Source organism: Mauremys reevesii, linkage group 2 (assembly GCF_016161935.1).
Source record: "Mauremys reevesii isolate NIE-2019 linkage group 2, ASM1616193v1, whole genome shotgun sequence".
In the NCBI taxonomy this organism is placed as follows: Eukaryota; Metazoa; Chordata; order Testudines; family Geoemydidae; genus Mauremys; species Mauremys reevesii.
The window spans coordinates 129076149-129091834 of NC_052624.1; positions in this window are offsets into that span (position 1 = coordinate 129076149).

Here is a 15686-nt window from a genome sequence, read left to right on the forward strand (position 1 = left end):
GTTATTGAATCACTATAGTATGCTGCTTTCACTCCAAAATCAGCTAGCACTCCTATCAGCCTACACAGCACTGCACTTTAGTGTGGAGGTAATTACAAACTTGTCCAACAGAGGAAATGCAGGGAGGCAGCATGTTGCTAACCAGAACATGCTGGCATAGGCCAGTGGCAGAGCTGGGCTAGTCATTCCATGCAAGCCATATTTCTTGTTATATTAGCCCTTCCTCCCATTCCTGAGTTGCTCAGGACCTACCCCTGGTTTCTGCTAGTGCTTGTTGTTCACCAGTGGTGGGTTACAGGAAAGCAACTGTGAAAAAACGGGATGGGGTGGGGGGTAATAGGCACCTATATAAGAAAAAGTCCCAAAAAATGGGACTGTCCCTTTAAAAATGGGACATCTGGTCACTCTAACCAGTGAGAACAATCCCAGCACATGGGACATTTGCCCACAGTCACTTGACTCTTGGCTGTGGTCTATCACCTATGCCCCATGTTCCTGTCACTAGAAGGAATGATCCCTTTTCAACAGGATGGTAGTGAATAATGAATAGGTTATTTTCTGGGGGGCATTTTTAGATGGGGAATAATCATGATCAAATGCCTGCAGCTTTGGGGATCTGTGCACATTTTTATCAATAAATTGGCTGTCTTCGGTGCTCCCTCCCAGGAAACATCACTGAACAAGACAGAAGTGAAATGCACATGGGGTTGCATTCTGCTGTCAGACAGCTTGGCTCAGGACACCAGCAGTCACAGCCCAGCCATCACAGAAAGGGTCACAGGATCTCTTGTCCAAAGCCACCCAAAAGCTTATGGCAAAGCCAAGATTAGAAGTCTGGCCCTCCTGAGTTCTAGCCCGAGTCTTCACTGTCCAGAGCACAGACTTGACATTTTAGTGAAAGGGGTTCACGGGTTGTTAAAGTTTGGGAACCACTGCCCTAGGGGAAGCACCTTGTGCTTCCAAAAGGAGGGGCACAGCTTTTGGCACCAGTGTCACTGCAAACCCAAACCCTCAGCTCATCTTGGAAATAGATGGAGCTTCTTGAGTCTTACTGTGAGATGGAGCTTCCAGACCTTGAATCTCACTTGTTTGGAAGTGTGGACACCAGAAGTAGAGACAGTATTCTCGTAACTGTCTCCCTAATGACATACACAGAGGTAATGCCACCTCCCTATCCCCCACTCAATACTCCCCTGCTTATACATCCAAGGATTTGTGTTTGCCCTCTTAGCTACAGCATCACACTGAGAGCTTGTGTTCAGTTGGTTTCCACCTCTAAATCCTTTTCAAAATCACTGCTTTCCAGAATATAGCCTCTCATCTTACAAGTGAGACCTGTGTTCTTTGTCCCTAGGTGTAAAACTCTGCATTAAATCACTTTAAATGTTATACCCACTCCTAATCCCTGACCGTCTGTTGTCCCTAGTGTCCTTTGTACAACACAACACCCTTCATGACAAGGGGTGTTTGATCCATCCAGGAATTAGCCCCTCGTGGAAGGGCTAGGGATCCCCTTTGCTCCCTGACAGGGAGTTGGTTCCAGCCAGGGAATCATTCCTCCAGCAGAAGGGCTGCAAGCCCTGTTGCTCCCCAATACAGGGATGAATTCCTTGGCTGCAATATCCCTAACAGCAGTGATGAGCTGCCAAAATCTTAACAACCGGTTCCCTATAAAAAGTTCTGATTTAAGGGGGGAGGGAGTGGGGGTGGGGGGAGACATACTCATGGGGTCAGGGGCCCCTGCAGGGCCTGGTCCAATTGCCCCACTTGCCCCCTCCCCTCCCCTCTGGCCAGCCCTGGAGCTTGTAGCAGCCCCACCACCACCACCACCTTGCCGGGCCACTGAAAAAGCAGCAGAAGGACAACTCCCGAGCTCAGCTGAGCTGCCCAGCTGGTGCCGGCGGCTGGCCATGCTGCAGCTGGGGGGAAGCAGGGGAGGGGCCCAGGGAGCCTCAGCCTCCCCAGCTGGGAGTCCTGGGAGCAACAGGATGATCCGGCCTGTGGACTGGAGTTCTTTGCCCACCTCCTGGCCCTTTAACAACCGGTTCTCCACAGAGGTCTAATTTTAGCAACCAGTTCTTGAGAACCTGTGGGAACCGGCTCCAGCTCATCACTGCCTAACAGATAAACTCTGAAGAAAGTTGCTGTGATGCTGGTGGATTGAGAGTAGTGGGTAGGGGATGGGAAGGCTGCCTGCAGCTGTGAACATGTGGGTTATAGATGACCACTCAGTGCTTTGCTTGCTGAAGGCAGTTAAAGATATGCTGGGTCTGAGCTCTGAGCAGAGGGGATACAGCAGGGATGTTGGTGCAGGCATAGGGAAAGGCCAGGGCTGGAATCCCCAGAAAGTCAGATAGAACAGGGTGTGGTTTCTAATGGAGGGCTGGGAGTCAGGACTTGTCGGTTCTATCCCCAAACTCTGCTGCTCATTTGCTGTGTGACCTGGGGTACAGATTAAATCTTTGCGCTGTGCCAGAGTTTCTCGCCCTGGATCCTTGCTGGTTGCAGAACTGAATGGATCCTGCTGGGCATGGGGCACAGGAAGTGCTGCTGAGGCAATTAGTGAGGTTGAACCTGTCCCATCACTGACTCCTGCCCACCTTGTCCCCACAGCCTGATCCTGCCAGCCCCTTTGTGGCTCCGGGGAGGCCACGAGACACCACATGCTGTAAGCTCATCTCCTCTCCCCGGGTGATGAAAGGAAGGGAAAGGACAGAGGGCTCTTGTTTCAGCCTGGCTCTGCAAGCCATATCCAATTCCTGACATGTGCCTGTTTAGCCAATGGCTTGGCGCTGGGCAGCAGCCTTGGTTGGGGGCTTCAGCTCCTGCCTGGCCTTGGTCAGTCACAGTCCTCGGCAGCCGTGGCTCCCAGTTAATCCCCATACACCCAGTTAAGAGTGTGCCTGCCCCCGCAAAAGGGACTGTGTGGCTTAGCTGTTCCTTGGGAGCCTCACACAGCAGCCCCCCATTCCCTTTGCTGTGCAGATGTGTAAGCTCAGGCACAGATGGGAAATGACTGCAGTGAAAGCCATGCAGCAGGTCAGCAGGAGTTAGAACCCTGGAGTGCTAGCTCTCAACCCCCTGCCCTGGCCATTAGACCCCACTCACCTCCCAGAACTGGTGATAGAACCCAGGAGTCCTGGCTGCCAGCCCACCCCGTTCTAACCAGCAAGCTGTTGCTCTCGGGGTGAGTATTTCCATATGCTCCTAGCAGAGGGACACACAATGCTGCTGTGAGATGTTCAGTGTGGGGTGGGAGGCCACACAGTTGTTAGAGCCTTCACTGGAGAGAGGGACTTAAGGTGTGAAAGGGGAAAGGTCCCCACTGCCTAGTCTCTCGGTGTGTGCTGCTATCGCACTAATAAGGATGGGCAGTGCCCAGTTACCCCATTGCAGGGTCGGCTGGGCAGCCCCTGGAGACTGAATCCTCAGTGCATGGGGTGGCAACAGGCAGAACTCCCTCCTCACACAACTCCCTCTGGGGGTGGGGCAAAGGGGCAATCAGTGTCCTGGCTGGGCAGAAGTGACCTGCGGTGCCCCCAGTACTGGTGGGTAGCAGTGTGCACACAGGCCCCAGCCCCGGCCCAGAGGTGCTGGACAACTGCACTTACTGCTGCTCCCCATCTCAGCCATGGGGGGTGGGGGGGGAATGAACTGATTCCAGTGAGTGGAGTGTAGGTGTGAGAAAGAAAGCAGCACCTCCCCCGGGCTGGAGGGGAAGGAGCTCAGCTGTGCACCAAGCACCCTCTACTGCTCCCTGCCAGTGCAGAGTTTCCCACAGCTCACAGGCAGGGAGGCTGTGGTTGGAGCAGAGGGGTCTGAGCTCCAGAGAGGATGAGGGGAAAGAGAGAGCAAGATGGAGACTGGGCTAAGGAGAAGGACGGGTCAGAGAGTAAGAGCAGTGAAATGGTAATGAGGGAGGGGGTTCCCCACAGGCTCCAGGGCAGCCGAGGAAGGGGAGGGAACCCTGCTGGCTGCATCGCCATAGCGTGAGGGGTATATGATTCTTCTTCCCAAGCCTGTTGTGGCTGTGTGGCATTCCCCACCCTCATGCGGACAGTCAAGCTCACTGCCCAGGCAGGCCATATGCCAGCTGGCCCATTGGGATCCCCGCATATGTCTCAATAATGATGAAAGTGCCTCTGTGGTAGGCATAGAAGTAAGTCATGTTATGAGTACTGAGCTGTAACCATTTTATGAAAACTGGATCAGTGAGGGGAAGTGATTGTATATTGCGTTATTAGAATTCCCTATGTGACTGTATTGATCTAGCTTATATTGGGGGTAGTGGAATGTTTATTATACACTTCCAATGTCTAGGGAAGGTGACAAAATGGCTTCCCACATAAACACACCAAACCGGACACTTGAAAGACAGCAGGACAGGCTGCTGGCTTCAAAAATCCTCTCTCCTGTTGTAAGCCTTGTTTTGCCTGTAGACATGTAGCAAGAGAGAGCCTGAGACATGAGGCTTGGTATAAGGGGCCTGGTATGAGGCCCAAAGCTTTGGGCAGTTTGATCAGAGCCCGATGTACTGGGTACCTGGCCGGAGCCGGTTCAGCACCCAGAGAGAACACACACGCAGACCATAGACTGGGTTCAGTAGCGAAAGCACTCAGATAGGTTTATTGTCAATGAAGCATTGTCCTAGTGCCCTGGCTCAATGATTACAATTTACAGGTACACTAATATATGTATGCTCGTTACAATGGACCAGCCCAGGAACGGCAGGATTTTCCACTCCCTCCTTGGCCAGTCAAAGACACCCCTCTTTTATACACTGATACAAACAAGTAACCTAGTGCCCCTCTAACGTGGTTAGTTACCACCCTTTATCTTATACCCGTTGGTTTGATCAAAACATCTCTAATCCATCACCCTGTTACCCCGACCTTATCTTTAGGAGGGGTCTGTGTGTCCCTCTGGTGCCGCAGGGGTCTTGGGGTTCCAGCCAGTCCAGGGGGGCTTCTCTGGCTGCGAGAGGGGAGGTTGCAGGGTCTCAGGGTTCTGGCCAGCCTTGGGGGGCTTCTCCGGCCACGGGGAGGCCAGGGGGGCTTGGGGTTCTGGCCATGGAGTGGAGCGGGGCCTCATGCTGAAAGGGGAGGGCTGGGGGCTAGCCTCCCTGAAGGAGGGGTTTACTCGCCACCCATGCTCATCACCATACAATTGGGACATCTTCCAGTAGTGCATTAAGCAGCATGACTAACATCTGCCTCAAGTTGTTTGTTCTCTCATCCTCTCCCAGGGGGATAAACATGTGCAGTGGAATGTCTTGCTTTGGCAGGGATTTTTTAAAATATACTTGTTGCTATGAGTTTACAAGAGAAGGTAAGGCCAAAGAAATTGCACTTAGAGTGGAAAGTGGTGAAGTTTGTGATGGTCCTTTGTTCCTGGGGGAGTTCATTCCACAGTCCTGGATCACACCAGAGAAAGTTTTGTCTCCTGTGCAGATGAGCTTTACTCTTATTGTTGAGAGCTCCATTGTGAGAGAAGAGCAGAGTTGTTGACCATGGTCTTCATCCCAGAGCTTTAGATAGTCTTTTAGGTATCGTGGGCTCAGGCCATGGAGCAATTTGAAGATAAGGACCGAGACCTTGAATTTGATTCGAAATTCCATGGAAAGCCAGTATAGAGAGTGGAGCACAGGTTTCATGTGCTCCCAGTAGTCTGTGTTGCTGAGGAGACATACTGCAGTGTTTTGTACTAGCTGGAAATTCCTAAATGCTAGATTCCTTCCTGCCCAGTTTATTGCATTGCTGTAATCTAGCTGAGAGGTGACGAAGAGGCATGAATAACTGAGGCCAGGTCTTCATTTGCCAGGATGGGATAGAGTCTCCTAGCCAACTGGACATAATGGAAAGCATTACTCACAGATGCTGCTAATGGAGCTCAGTGTTAGCAAGGAATCCAAGAGTACTCCTAGACTACAGACTGAATTAACCAATTGTGGGTGTGCACCTTCAACCAAAGGAGACTGAACGATGGCTTCAAACTCTTCAAAATGCTTTACTCTTTACCACCAGCAACAACAGACCAAAGGGCACTATGAACAATTAATCAGTGTTTTGAATCATGCAAAGAGGGGTGAGTTGCCAGGAAGTGTCAGTAAAGTCTGAGTGGGAGTAAAGTTGACACTGAGCATAGAGGAGTCCATAGGGAATTAGTCTGTCCAGGGTTGCCCATGGAACATGGTTAGACCCTTTGTAAGCAGGCATGCACAGAGGCTGTTTTATTGTTTTTAAGACACATTTTCTCTAAAGTGCTTTTGTTCTAAATAAACAATCCTTTGTGTTGCTGTCATTGCACTAGAGGGAACAGAACTGCAGGGTCTGAGTCTAAGTCAGACCTCCTGAAGTAGTCACAGTGGATACACAGCAGACTGCAACCCAGCACCCAGTCCAAGAGTGGGAAAATTATCTGATTCCACCCCAAGAGACTACTAGGGACCTGAGACCTAGATAGGGTGCCCCCGGAGACACCTGTAGGGTCAGTGGTGCAGTTAGAGCCATGTGACAATTATGACAACCTCCTGTCGCCGTCTTGGGCCTAGCCAACCCCCCCTTCCCTGTCTCCCACACACAACCGAGCCAGTACATGAGTCTCGTAAAGATGCCCAGCTGCCAGTCAGCCCAGGGGAAGGAAACAAATGCCCCCATAGCAACAGGCAGCCCTGAATGCCCACGGCTCCCCACTGGGACAGCCGCAGGGCCAGAGCACAGGCCTCGCCAGGTCAGGCCTTGTGTGGAAGACAACCCAGGAAACCCAGAGTGCTGCAGAGAGCAAAGTGGGAGCTTGAAAAGGGGCACTCTCCTCACAGCCATTGCACACCCCAATGCTTCAGCACAGCATTAGGAGCAGAAGGCTTGGAATCGAATCCCTGCATCTCTCCAGGTCAGCATGGGATTATGTTACACAGTCCACCACACTGCTCCCCAGCTCGAGGGGCCCAGGCACTCCCCACGCTGCTCCACTGGGCATGGAAGACATCAGGCTAGTCACTTTGGGCCCCTCAATACAAGGCATTTCCCTCTGGCTCACATTGTCCCTGACCTCTGGGCTGCATAAGCCAGTAACGGAGGGGCCTGGGCTGCAGCATCATAAGGCATTGCATTCCTGTCTACACATTTTCCTGCCAAGAACATGTCTCTCCTGTACAGCTTCTCCAGCCCATCTGGCTCTGAGCCTAGAGGTCTCAGTCCCTCTGGGCTGCAATAAGATCATCTGATGTTGTCATGACTCCTCAGCCAGTGACAGTTATGGACCATTTCAGAGCTGTTGTCTCAGGCTCTCTGCAGACTCAAGCAGGCGGCACTGTGTCAGTTATTCTGGTTGTGATCATGACCCTCACTGTGGCTGATGGGAATGGAGGGTGCTAAACAGCTTGCAAGCTCCCACTCAAAATATTCCACAACTGCTGCTGCTTCCCTCCCCTGTCATTTTTTGCAGTAAGTGTAAGGGCTCCAGGCTGGCTTTCCTTTGAAATGCAAGCTGAGATTCTGGTGAAGAAGGGAGCCTGAGAGGGGGGGCAGCATTGCAGCCCTATGCAGCCCCATTCCAGCCTGTCAGCACATGCAGGAATACCAGTCCTCCCCCCCTTCCTACCCCCCAAAGCCTTCAGTTGCTGGCCCTACTCCTGCAATAGTATCTGCCACTCTATTACTTAAACCTGTAGTGAGTAGGGATCTGCATGGCCGCAAGGGTCCCCTTGCACCATCAAGGCCTGACATGGTGGCATATGGGAATATTTAGGGCCACGCCCTTTCTAAGCACAGTGCCTCTGCTCTGGGAAGCTCCCAGCCCCAGTGATGATATGTGGGTTCCCAGGCAGCAGGGGGAGATCAGGACCGGTCAGGAGTCCAAGGGCAAGAGGGAGGCAACAGTGTTGCTGGAACAATTTGTATGGGGGGGGGGGAGTGCTGAGAGCCATTGAACCAAACTGTAAACCTTGTATAGGATGGAAACCACTTCAAGCCAGGGGGTGCAGCAGCACCCTCACACCCCTAGTTCCAGTAGCTATGGGAGGCAGCCTGGCACTGGGGACTGTGAGGCAGTTGCAGCTTGGGACAGAGCTGGCCAGTGCCATGGAAGTGCTGTTCAAGGGCTTTGCCAGATGCAGGAGGTTAGATGAGACCAGGAAAGGCGACAGAAGGTACCCCACATTGTTGCTGGATGCTTTAGATTAGCTCCCTGCACCACAAGCCTCTGAAAAGAGCTCCAGGGCTTGGCCCAAGTGGGGTCACAGGCAGCCTCCATGCTGTGCAATGTCAGTGGCTGAGCCCCCTGTTTGACAGCATGTCCCACCCCAGCCCTGCATCCTCCTTGAGCTGCAGTGGAGATGGACCAAACCTAGTGCCTAGCCTGTCCCTGAACTGTGGGGCCTGCATCCAGCCAGTGCAAAGAGCTCGGTTGTGGGACGGACCAGCGTACTGATGTAAGCAGAGTCAGGATGAGCTCTACCCTGACATCTGGTGGTAAATTATGGGAAGTGCAGAAAGAAGTTTCAAGTATTCACATTAGCATTTCAATTATTTGCATTGGCACTCCCCCACACACTTAGCATACTGCACAGCAGCCTGGAATGGTTATTTTCACAGCTGTAGGAGCCCCAATTTCGTTGTTATTGGGGCAGGAGCAATAAAATGTCACCCCGATTAAGTAAATGAGGAACTACAAAACTGTCTTATGATCGAAGGTTTCATTGTCAGCTGGATAGCGCTTGCTAGATGGGGGACATGGGTTCCAAAACCCATTGAAAAGAGAGAGGCTGGGGACAGATATCTGTACTTGGTGGTGCAGGCTCCTTGTGTGAGCCAGAAGTACCAGTTCCACCTGTGCCTCTCTCCACTGTGGAATGTCAAAGTTAATATTTGATTCCCTTAAGAATCTAGATACAGGTTACTGAGTTGAACTCACTGGCGCTGAGGCTCCCCCCACTATAACCTGAAATCACTGAAGAGCTGAACTTGCTGAGCTGAGAGCACTGAGTACTGTGCTAATGAGTGGGGGAGCCTGAAGCAATACCGTGGAGCAGAGCAGCTGGCAGAGCGGAGCAGCCCACAGAGCGAGCAGAGTGAAGTGGAGCTGTTTGCAAAAACGACTAGTGAAAGCAGAACCCCACGAAGAGGCAGGGCAGTTGGCCCCGAAACCACGTAAGGTGCCCCTTTCTACCCAGGCTGGGGAGGGTACCTCTGCAGAGAGACTCTTAAACTCTGGGGCTGCACTGACCCGGGACAGAGACTTCTGGATTGTGGGACTTTTGGGACTGTGGGTGATTTGGGGGTTGCTGGACTCAAGGGCCCCGAGAGAAGGACACAGCCCTGCTACACCAAGACTCTGTGCTTGCGAGAGGGGAAGTATTGCCTCTTCAACGTGCCCAGGGGTGTGTGTAACATTTTCCCAGGTCACTGGGTGGGGGCTCAAGCTGGTTTTGCATTATGTTTTGGGGAAGGAACCCCTATGTATTGAACCCGGCCCTGGCTGCTATCGTTTCGGCCCAGCAAAAGGGTTACACTGGGGTGCTGGAGTCCTGGGTAAGAACCCCAGTGCGCTGCCTGAGCCCTCTCTGCAGGAATCTCCCCTTTAATTCCTGGAGGTGGCTGGTTCGCTGCCTAACCATTATCACCTCCCCAGCTAATCTCCTCCTCAGCTGCCCACAAGTATCACCCTGTACCAGGGCCTATAGCCCTCTCATAGTTTCCCCATCCATGCTGGCTTCTTTGCCCCCTCAACTCCCACTCCACTTGCTCCCAGGCTGGTCTGGCCAGGTGGGCTCCCCAGCCACTGCCATGCTGCTTCCATCTCCAAAATGCCACCATTCATCTGCTTTCTAACTATTGTGGCATGGAGAACTGCACTGAGCTGTCTGCAGGGCACGGGCTGAAGAGCTCCCAGCTCCAAGCATCATCTGGCCCTGAAAACACAGCCCGGCCCTGCCCTTCCCCACTCTGCTGCTGCCCTGTCCTCACCTGCCTAGCCCTGTCTGCATCACAGCCCACATGCTGTTGCAGAAGTACATACATGGGGAATGCATATTTCATAACGGGCTCTTCAAGTCTAGTAGAGAAAGGTAGAACATGATGCAAGGCTGGAAGTTGAAGCTAGACAAATTAAGACTGGAAATAGGGTGTACATTTTAAGCAGTGAGAGAATTAACCACTGGAACAACTTACCAAGGGTTGTGCTTAGGGTTGCCAGTTTTGGTAGGATGTATTTCTGGAAGTTTCATCACATAACATAATCTTTAATTAAGATTAATCTTTAATTCCTGGAGACTCCAGGACAATCTTGGAGGGTTGGCAACCTTACTTGTGATGGATTCTCCGTCACTGACTATTGTTAATTCAAGGTTGGCTGTTTTTGTAAAAGTTGTGTTCTAGCCGTTAGTTTGGGGAAGTTCTATGGCCTGTGCTATATAGGAGGTCGGTCTGGATGATCACAATGGTCCTTTCTGGCCTTGGAATCTATGAATCTGTTAAAAAGCAACTGCCCACACAGCCAAGCAGAGCACTCAGTGCACGACTAAAAACTGAATAGCCCTGTGCTGAGTGCAGAAGGGTCCAGACACCATGATGCCAATGCTGGAATCCTAACTCCCAAGCCTGAGCCTCTCAATATTGACATCCCTGGCCTATGGGTTTAGTGGGCTCTGGGCACCAGGGCATTAGTGCCAGGATTCACACAGTGCAGTGGGCTCTGTACTTACCCCTGTTTCTGTCTTCATTCCATTTCAGGGAGGAGATAAGTGCTGGGTTCTTTCCTCCCCTTTTCAGCCACTCGATACCTCCTCAGGGATGTCACCAGATCCACCCCATGCCTGCATTAGCTGAAGTGTTGCCCTTTAGTGTGCCCGGCATCTGGCCAGCCCCCCACCCCCCTCCACCCAGCCGTGGGTGGCTGAGCGTGCAAAGGTCTGGCATGTTTGCACACAGAGCTGTTCTGTTTGGCTTCTTTCAGCAGCTGCTGCAGGGGTGACAAGGGTGAGAAGATCCATTTCCAGCCCCCCCGCAGAGAGAGACTTCAACATGCCTGCTTATTAGTTGATTTAAGAAACCTGACTGTGAGCATGAGGACCCAGGGAAAGGGAGCCCAACCCAGGGGCAGGTGCGGCGCATCCGTCCCAGCCTGCCCAGGGACTTGTGCCTCTGAGCCAGGGGCGGCTCCAGGCCCCAGCACGCCAAGCGCGTGCTTGGGGTGGCATGCCGCGGGGGGCGCTCTGCCGGTCGCCGTGAGGGGGGCAGGTGGCTCCGGTGGACCGGCGACCGGCAGAGCAACCCCCGCTGTGTGCCGCTGTGCTTGGGGCGGCGAAATGGCTAGAGCCGCCCCTGCTCTGAGTCCTACCTGTGGGGAAGCCAGGAGCACTGTCTTTATGCTGGTTTCACCAACACCAAAGGTGTGGTGCAGTCAGAGTGCTGACCTTGAGCTGTGCACCAGACAGAGCTTCCTGGAGGCAGAGATCCTGCCTATCCAAAGGGTCAGGACTCTTTGAGTTAGAGGAGACATGCAGGACAGTGACAGACCATCCTGGCTGGGCACTGCCATAGCTGCGCACTTCACCTTGCAGCCCATCTGGGGTGGCTCAGAATCACTGCACCCCACTGGCAGAGGTGGACACTGCACCACACAAAAGGTAAGCCCGGACCAGGGGTGGGTGGAGAGCAGTGATTCCATTTTGTGAAGAAACTTGCTTGGAACTTGGAAGGAGGAGCACAGCTTGCAGGAGGGAAGAGTTTGGCTGAGGCACCAGGAAGTCAGTCTATGTGCACATGGTTAGAATGGCTGCTGCTGATGCAGCACCTCTCTAAACAGTCCTCTTATTAAGCACCAGTTTAGTTTAGAGCCAGTAACATGGTCCTGTCATGTTGTTACCCAGTACGCAGTACATGAAACATAGTGGCTGTTGACCAGTCAGTCTAGTGAGACTCACAGCAAGGAACAGAGTGTTATTAACAGGCAAACAAAACTGAGCACCTAGAAACAGAGCACAGGCAGCACGGAGGGACTCAGACCACTGGGAATACTGGATTTCAACAAAAAAGTCTCTCACAAACATGCAAGTAAGAACTGAATCTGTACACAGAGCTGACCATGGGGTAAACATGAGAAAATGAAGGTAAAGCTTTTTTAGTATCTCATTGAGGGGAAAAAGACAAAGTGAGTTAGACACTATTGCCAGGAATAATGCCCAAAATACTGGAACTGCTGATAAAGATGTTAGATGACTACTTTGATCCCAGACGGAATGAGGCTGTAGACAGAAGCTGTTGTTTACCCAAAGCCAAGAAGCAGAAGAGGGAATAGATATTAGGTTACAGAACTGAGAACTGTGGCATCCGCATATAACTTTGGAGACATTAAAGATTTCCTATTAGAGACAGCATCATTTGTGGGACGCATGATTCCACCTTACAGGTGAGATTGTTGAGAGATACAGATCTAACGCTAGAGAAATGCCTCCAAATAGCAAGGGCAGCTGAACTCCCCAGGGAAAGATCAAAACAGTGACAGATACCAGTGCAGAACAAGTAAACAGGCTCAAGCTAAAGAAACCCCAGAGACAGGCTGACCAAGAATGAAGGTATCATGGTCCTGTATATATATTAAGGAAAGCAATCCGAAAGGCAGAAAGAAAAAAGCCCAGCAACAATGGAAGGTGTGGATGAGAAATAGAACAACTCCTGTGTCCCAATGCTGCAGCTACTCTAGGAAGAAAAAAGCAGCAGTACATGCTGTGATTCAGGACCTAGACTTACAGCAAAGAGGACAGTATTTGCAGTATGACTTTAGCACAGGGGTCGGCAACCTTTGGCATGTGGCCCATCAGGGTAATCTGTTGGCGGGCCGCGAGACATTTTGTTTACATTGACTGTCCGCATGAACGGCCCTCCGCAGCTCCCAGTGGCCGTGGTTCACCACTGGGAGCTGCAGGAGGCTGTGCCTGGGTACGGTCAATGTAAACAAAATGTCTCACAGGCCACCAGCAGATTACACTGATGGGCCACATACCGAAGGTTGCCGACCCCTGCGTTAGCAGATCCAAAGAATCTCAGTGTACATGCACTGCAGAAGAAGGCTGCCAGTCATTCAGCTGCCATATTTGTAACTATGCTATTAGATCAACAAGCAATTTGATTCCAGATTGGATTCTGGAGCCAGCTGCAATGTAATCCCAGCAACACTGGTAAGCAGCAACATTAGATATGAGAAAGAAATGTGGAGAAATGTGGCCAAGTGCTTGTGATGGGCTGTCAATAAGAAACTCACCGAACAAGAAACGTTATCGTTTGGAGTTTAGCGCAGTTGACACAACAGTATCACCCACACTAGAGTCCCTATCAGGAACCTGTGAGCCCTCCAGCCCCAGCAGTTGACATTCAATGATGCAGCATGGGAAAGGTCAGAGACCCAAGAACAAGCATTTGAAAGAGTAAAGAAAACCATAAGCAATGCACCAGTCCTAAAGTGCTACAACCCTAAAGAGCAGCTACAATGTGATGCTCAAAAGGAAGTGTAGAAACAGCACTGATGCAAAGCCTCCAGCCCATAACATTTGCTAGCAGAACTCTGACAGACACAGAAAGGGACTATACTCAGGTAGAAAAGGAGCTACAAGCTGTGGTCTTTGGAATGGTACAATTCCAGTTCACTGTTGATCACAACTTGGATGTGGAGTGTGATTACATGCCATTAGAAAGCATCATGAAAAATCCAGTGCTGAGTGCACCCAAGTGGCTACAACACGTGTTACTGAGAATCCAGCGCTATGATGTTAGGGTAAGTTCCTGCCCAGAAGAGTCACTACTGGTGGCAGATACAGTGAGCAGGATGTAGCTTCCAGACTAGAACACAGATGGCTCTGTGGAACAGGAGACAGAATCTACCAACATGCTACAATCCCTTCGCATCTCTGATGAGAGGCTCCAGACAATCTAACAAAACACCAGGCAGTAGAATGACTGATACTCTGGGTTTGGCCAGATCTCAAGGAGCAAGTGCCACAGGAGGTTACCCCTACTACCGGGTGAGGGATGAGCTGTGTGTGCAAGGTGGGATTCTGTTTAAAGCAAAGTGAGCAGTAACCCCGGCAGATTTAGGAGCTGACATCATGAGATGGATACACGGCTCACCACGTGGGTATAAAGCCATGCCGCAAAACAGCCAGGGAATCTACTGGCCAGGCATGAATGCCCATTTGTGAGCATACATGGAATAGTGTAAGGTGTACAAATAGTATAGTGATCAACATAGGTAGTGTGTGAGTCTTTTGTTTGGGGATGCTACTTCCAGGAGCACCAGAAGCTCCCTAGAAGTGTGGGGGGAGGGCACTGTGGCCCTGCCCCCACACTCCCTGAGGCCCTGCCCACACTTGGCCTCTTCCCCCAAGGCCCTGCCCTTGCTCCACCTCTTCCCGCCCCACTCCACCTCTTCCCCCGAGGCCCCACCCACTGCTTGCTCCTCTCTGCCTCCTCCGACCCATCACTTGCCCTTAAGGGGAGGGGAGGGGTGGAGCGGGGCCATGGTCTGGGTGCCGGTGGCCACCCCTCTTCTAGGGAGCTTCCAGCACTCCTGCTCCCAAGGGCGCAAAGGCAGAGGGCCAGCGCACCTCCAAAGGGAGGTGACCTGCATCTGACATTTGCCCCCTGCATAGCCAACCTTTTTTATTTGAGGAGGTTTAGCCTCCTCAAGCCTTTTAGATGCTCCTATCATAGAATCATAGACTTTAAGTTCAGAAAGGACCATTATGATCATCTAGTCTGACCTCCTGCACAATGCAGGCTACAGAATCTCACCCACCCACTCCTGTATCAAACCTGTGTCTGAGCCATTGAAGTCCTCAAATCATGGTTTAAAGACTTCAAGGTGCAGAGAACCTTCCAGCAAGTGTCCCATGCCCCACACTGCAGAGGAAGGTGAAAAAAACCCAGGGCTTCTGCCAATCTGCCCTGGAGGAAAATTCCGTCCTGACCTCAAATATGGCGATCAGCTAAACCCTGAGCATGTGGGCAAGACTCACCAGCCAGACACCCAGGAAAGAATTCTCTGTAGTACCTCAGATCCCACCCCATCTAGCATCCCATCACAGGCCATTTGGCATATTTACCGCTAATAGTCAAAGACAAATTAATTGCCAAAATTAGGCTATCCCATCATACCATCCCCTCCATAAACTTATCAAGCTTAGTCTTGAAGCCAGATATGTCTTTTGCCCCCAATCCCCTTGAAAGGCTGTTCCAGAACTTCATTCTTCTGATGGTTAGAAACCTTTGTCTAATTTCAAGTCTAAACTTCCTGATAGCCAGGTTATATCCATTTGTTCTTGTGTCCACATTGGTACCGAGCTTAAATAATTCCTCTGCCTCCCTGATATTTATTCCTCTGATATATTTATAGAGAGCAATTATATCGCCCCTCAGCCTTCTTTTGGTTAGGCTAAACAAGCCAATCTCTTTCAGTCTCCTTTCATAAGACAGGTTTTCCATTCCTCAGATCATCCTAGTAGCCCTTCTCTGAACCTGTTCCAGTTTGAATTCATCCTTCTTAAACATGGGAGACCAGAACTGCACACAATATTCCAAATGAGGTCTCACCAGTGCCTTGTATAACGGTACCAACACCTCCTTATCTCTACTGGAAATACCTTGCCTGATGCATCCCAAGACTGCATTTAGCTTTTTTCACAGCCACATCAC